This window comes from Nannospalax galili, unplaced genomic scaffold (assembly GCF_000622305.1).
Source record: "Nannospalax galili isolate Female #2095 unplaced genomic scaffold, S.galili_v1.0 scaffold444, whole genome shotgun sequence".
NCBI classification, from domain to species: domain Eukaryota; kingdom Metazoa; phylum Chordata; class Mammalia; order Rodentia; family Spalacidae; genus Nannospalax; species Nannospalax galili.
In genome coordinates this window covers 2160690-2167172 of record NW_008354022.1, presented here as the reverse complement: position 1 = coordinate 2167172, position 6483 = coordinate 2160690, and positions in this window count along the sequence as shown.

Genomic DNA, 6483 nt, shown 5'->3' with positions numbered 1-6483 from the left:
TTTGGTCTTTTTGAAACAGGGTCTCCCTGTGGCCCCAGCTGTCCTGGAACTCACTATGTAGACCAGGCTGGCCTTGAACTCACAGAGATCTGCCTCCCTCTGCCTCCCAAGTGCTGGGACTACAGGTGTGTGCCACCATGCCCAGCATGGAGATGTTTTTTAAAGGTTAAAAACTCATTCAATTTTATGGTTTACAGGGCTTATCCTGAGTTCAATACTGTATAACTGTATTAATTCCACAGCAAACCCAAAAATTTTATAGCCACTTTTGAAAGAGATGTATCTTTCAATACGTCTCTTTCAAACTGTTGTTGAGCATGTTCAAACTGTCATGAAATGCTTCTTCTAAAGAATTTTTTTTAAATATTAAAAAAAAAGCTAGATGTAGCAACACATGCCTGAAATCCCAACTCTGGGGAGGCAGAGGCAGTAGAATCCCTGGAGCTTGCTGATCAGTCAGCATACCAGGTCAGTGAGAGAACCTCTCCTAAAAAATCAGGTGGAGAGTGATTCCTACCCAATACTGACCCTTAGCCCCTTCATGAACATATGCACACACACACACACACACACACACACACACACACTACCCACTATTCCCACCTGGAACATATTTTTGTTCCCATTTTACAGATACTAACTAAAAAGGTACAAATGAACTATATAGCTATGTATAAATCCTTTGAAAGGAGGCAGTGACAGTGCAAGACTTGCAAATCAAAGAGAAATTTTAATCTTTGTTTTAAGAAATGAGTTCTCCAATTAAGTTCCAAAAATGTTTCCAGATTTAATATACAAAAATATTTGAAGGTTAAGGAGAAGGTACAGAAAGAATGTAAGAGCCAGAGGTTAGAGAGGACGACTTTGAAATAGCCTTCTCTGGACATGACAGGATCAGGTCACTGCACTCATGAGTTCACAGCAGCTGTGGTCCCCTGCACAAGCCCTACACAAGATCAAACCAGTCAACCTGCCAGCATGGAGAAGGAGCTCCTGAGGTCCCACCTCTCCCTGAGGATTCATAGACAGTTAACAGTTGCTAGGGGAAGGGGGCATAAGGCCATGCCCCTCCCTGAGGATTTATAGGCAGTTAATGGTTGCTAGGGGAAGGGGCTCCCATCCCTAGCTGAGGAGTTATTGGCAGTTGATGGTTTGGTTACTCTGGGAAAAGGGAATCTTTTCTTTCAGGTCATGGCCACTGGTAGATTGTCCAAGCCCCACTGGATGACCCCACAACCATGTGTTTATGGGCGGCACTAATTGGACCCAGTAGGCTGAAAAAATAAGTAAACGAAAACATTTATAAAGGAGGATATGAAGTTGGGAGGGAGATGTTATGGGGGAATTCTGGGGGTGGATTAGAGGGAGGGATTACTAGTATATATGATCAAGATACATGCATGTATGAAATTTTCAAAGAATAAAAATATTAAGTAGGGGCTGGAGACATAGCTCAGCGGTTAAGAGCACTGACTGCTCTTACAGAAGACCTGGGTTCAATTCCCAGCACCCACATGGCGCCTACGAATTGTCCTTAACTCCAGTTCCAGGGGAATCCGAAGCCCTCTTCTGACATCAACAGCCTTGCATGACACAGGTGCACTCACATACATGCAGGCAATACACTCATACACATAAAATAAAAATAATAAAAAAAATTTTTAAAAAAGACCAAAAAAATTAAGTAAAGGAAATAAAACAGGAAAAATACATGTGTTCATGTAACTCAGTGGGTTGTTTTAGGTCAGGTTTATCTATTTTTCCTGCACTTGTCATGTATGTTTTTACATTTATCTATGTAGGGAGGTGTGCATTCACCTGTTGTGGAGCACAGGTAGAAGTTAGCAGACAACTTGAAAGAATCAATTCTCTCCTTCCACCATGTGGGTCCCAGGGATCAAACTCAGGTCATCAGGCTCTGCGGCAGTTGCCTACCCATTGAGCCATCTTGCCAGCCCCTGGTTTTGTGTATTTTGGTAGGGCATTGGGGCTATACATATTTAGACATTTAGGATGGTGCCACACTCCATCTGCTTCTGAGGCACTCCTTGACATATAGTGCTATTTACACAAACGAAAAGAGTTAAGACCCTGCCCTGTGCCAGCCACAAACTCCATGACTGGTGCAGCTCCTCCAGAACAGAACTGTCATTTTTCAGTGTGGAATGCCTCATCTGCTGGTAGGCAATGATTGGATTATATAAGCTCATCTCCCAGATAGACACTATTAATTATATTCTCATCCACCCAACAGCTCACCAGAATAAAATGCTTTGCCCAAATTTTTTTAAATCAAGGATTTGATTATAATATGCACTTTAAAGACACTTAAGCAAATTGTTGACTTTTAAAGGAAGATGTCTACCTTCTCCAGAGTCCTACACACCTGAACTCCAGGCTCGCCACTGCACATACTAACTGATGCTCTAATTGATGACTCTGCAGGATCCTGGAGCCGCTTTTGAATCATCTGAGAAAGATTAAATTATGTTCAGTAGTGCCTTGGTGTGAAGAGCATTTTATACTGTATTTCCAGTCTATGGATTTTGCTCACTCACAGGAGGCACAAGGTGACTCTTATTGTCCAGGATCTAATTCATTTTAGTTCGATTTGAATAGCAACGCATTACTAAACAGCCACCACTCATCCTCAACTATTGCTACACAAGGGAAGGTGGAGTCTATTCCTTCAGCAAGCTCACAGGCTCATGGTTAAATAAAAATAAACAATTGGGGCTGATGAGCTGGCTCAGTGGGTAAGAGCACTTGACACCAAGCCCAATGACCTGAGTTTATTTCCCTGGACCCTCATGGTGGAATGAGAGAACCGACTCTCACAGGCTTTCTGCTAACCTTCACACATGCACCATGGCATGTGCACAATCATTTGTGCAAGTGCATGTACACACACAAATACACAATAAATAAATAGGGGCTGGAGAGATAGCTAAGTGGTTAAGAACACTTGCTGCCCTTGCAGAGACCCAGGTTCAGTTCCCAGCACCCATATCAGGTGGCTCACAACCACCTGTAACTCCAGTTCCAGAGGATCCAATGCCTCTGCAGGCATTTCATGCACACGGTGCACATGCATACATACAGGCAAACATATATACACATAAAATAAAAATTATATAGAGATTTAAAAGATAAAGTAAAATAAAAACACACAAACAGCTACACAAAGCTACACACCTTGTAACCCCTGTAGCTGGTTCACACAAAACTTAACTGGATGATTGCTCACTCAACAATGATTCTCAGGAGTAACGCAGGCACACAACAGAAAATAGTTCCGCTCTACAATGGGAAATTCTCAGGACTCTATTTCAAGAATATGAGGAGTGGAGGCCAGGTATGGTGCATGCCTCTAATCCCAGTCCTTAAAAGACAGAACCAGGAGGGCCACCGCAAGTTCAAGGGTAGCCTGGTCTACACAGTAAGTTGCAGGTCAGCCAGGATACTGGATAGATGCCCCTCCACTCTTCCTCCATACTCATCGTCTCAAATACAAGACAGCAACTTTTCTGTTTTGGATCCCAATCTATATGAATCTGAGTTGTCTGGAAGTGTTATAAGATCCCCACATGGATCCCTATTGGCTGGGGGGAGGGGAGGTGGCTCAAGATGAAAAGAATTAGGCTAAGCATGAACATTTTTTTCTTTTTAAGACTGTCCTTTTTTTTCCCTTTTCTGCACGCTCCTCATTTCAGTCATTCCTCCTCCCTTCCAGACCCCAGGAGCCGGGAATAAACACAGGCGGTCTTCCCACTGATGTAAATAATCGTGGGCTTTATTTAACCCATCTGCTTGGGGCTGGTGGTTGAAACTGTAGCTTTAGGGTGTTTTCCACCAAAAGCCCCTTGGGCACTGGGGAAGTTGAGCTGCTGCATTCCTTGAGAACATTTGTTCCACCTCTTCAAAAGAACCCTCACTCCAGAAGCTCTGGGTTGGTTTTAGTACTGTCGTCAGGGGCAGGGTGTCTAGCCAGTTTCTCCTCGTTAATAACCACTTTCCCTCTCTTTTATTTTCTCTTTTGTTGCCCAGGAAGCATCTATCTGCCTCCCAGACCCACAGACTTCTTGGCTCCATCATTCTGACCGGGAGCATAGATTTGAACACACCTAGGCAGCATGGCACCCTGGTCCATGGTACCCAGCAGCCCCAAGCCAACATCTATGTAGCTATGATACCATGTTTCTGTGTCTATACCAGGGTTCCATTCTCGTGTAACCATGGTGTCCTAGTTTTGTTTCGGTGACTGTAAGAAAATACTTTGGCACAAAGCAACTTGGAGGAGAAAAGGTTTATTTCAGTGTACAAATGCAGGTTACAGTCCATCATTACAGGGATGCTTGAGACAACTGGTGACATCACATCCATAGTCAAGGGCAGAGAGAAACGAATGCATGCATGCTCACTCACTTGCTTGTGCTCAGCTCACCTTCTCCTCTCTTACAGTTCAGGAAACCCTGCCTAGGGAATGGTGTTGCCTACAGTGGGCTGGCTGGGTCTTCCCACATCAATCAACTTAAGACAATTCCCCACAAACAAGCCCACAGCTCAACCCAATGTAGATAATCCCTCCTTGAGACTCTCTTCCCAGTGGTTCTAGGTTATGTCAGGTTGACAATTAAAAGCTAACCATCATACACAGTAACACTAGAAATTAAAGCTTAGGACACTTGTTATGTGCTATGTATTGTCTAAGCAAGTGCATCCAAGGATAGCTACAAATGGGGCCCAACACATTTGTAGATGACATCATATCCCAGTGTCCAGAGGTTGGATTCTCCTGCAGTCCACCTTCAAATTTTGGTTTGTTTAATTTGCTTGTTTGTTTGGTTTTGCTTGGTTGTTGTTTTTATTCTTCATTAGAAGATAGAATCCCCATGTAGCTCTAGCTGGCCTTGCATTTTCTATGTAACCCAGGCTAGTCTTGAACTCCTTATCCCTCTGCTTCAGTCTCACCAGTGCTGGTGTCAGATCCCCCCGAAACTGGAGCTGCAGATAGCTGTTAGCTGCCATGTGGGTGCTGGGAACCAAACCTGGGTCCTCTGCAAGAGCAGCCAGTGATCTTAACCACGGAGCCATCTCTCCAGACCTCTGCTTCTATTCTTGCTTGAGTTCCTGCCCTGACTTCTCCCTCTGATGGACTGTGACCTGGCAGAATAAGTCACATAAACTGTTTCTTGCCCCATCATCGTGTTTATCACAGCAACAGAAAAAGCAAATGAGAACAATGAATGAGACACTGGAGAGCCTGGGTAGGTGGCACTCTGTCCCACCACACTGCTTTTCTCTCACCCCTGCCCTGAGCCTAGCTCAGCCTAGCTGAGGAGTTGATACACCTTCTCCTTTCTGCAATTGCCATGCCTCAGAATAGGACTGTTGCTGCTCCAAGCTGCCTTTATCTCCTCCTGCCTTAGTCTTTTCATGCCAACACCACAATCTATCTAGCCTGAGCAGTTTTCAAGCAGGAATTTATGTCTCACATTCTTGAAGATGGAGCCCAAGATCAAGGAAGCAACCAATTCTGTGTCTGGTGAAAGTTTCACTTCTCTATTCATTGATGAGCTGTGTAGACTTTCTCACAGTCTGGCTCTTTTCCTTGCAGGACTCTGTTCTCTTTAACACATTTTGACCTTTAGGACACATTGCATGGCCAAATCCTACTGACTCTACCATCCTTTCACCTGAGCTCAAATAAGTTTCTTCATTGTCTTCTGGAGTTGGAACCCTCAAGATATCTGAGAAGTCTTAATAATATTTAATACTTTCTTTTTTCTTGAGACAGGGTCTCACGTAGCTCAGGTTGGCCTTGAACACATATGCTTGAATCCAAGCATAACCTTGAACTTCTGATCTCCCTGCTTCTATTTCCCAAGTTCTGGGAGTACAGGTGTGCACCATCATGCCAGGTTTATGAAGTGCTGGGGATGGAACCCAGGCTTCGAGCATGCTAAGCAATCACTCTAGTAACTGAGCTACATCCTCAGCCAAGTATTTAGGACCTTCTCTGTCGTATGCGTCAGTCTTATGTCCACTCAACTTATCATGATGCTCTGAGCACAACTACCAAAGCTTTACTTCAAAACTGTACATCACATTACACCACTGACCTGCTCAGAACCTCAATGGTGCTTCACCGCACTGAGAATGAATGCCAAAGTTCTTGTGACTCCCCTTACTGCCCTTTATGGTTTGGTCCTCTTTACCTCTGAGACTTCAACTCCTGTCACCCTCCCGCCTGTTGAGACACACTGCATCCCTTTTAAGATTGCTTTCTTCTGTAATGTTCCAGCATCTAGATATGCTCCTCTTTTGTAGTCTTCTAGCACAAGACCCTGCCTTTCTTTATTCTCTTCCGGGACCTGATCACTGGTTCCATTCACCTCACACAGCAGGACCAATGGTCTGATGGTCCCCTCCAAAGAACCACAAAGATTTGACAGTAGGCTCTCTGGACAGGCATTTGAGCTG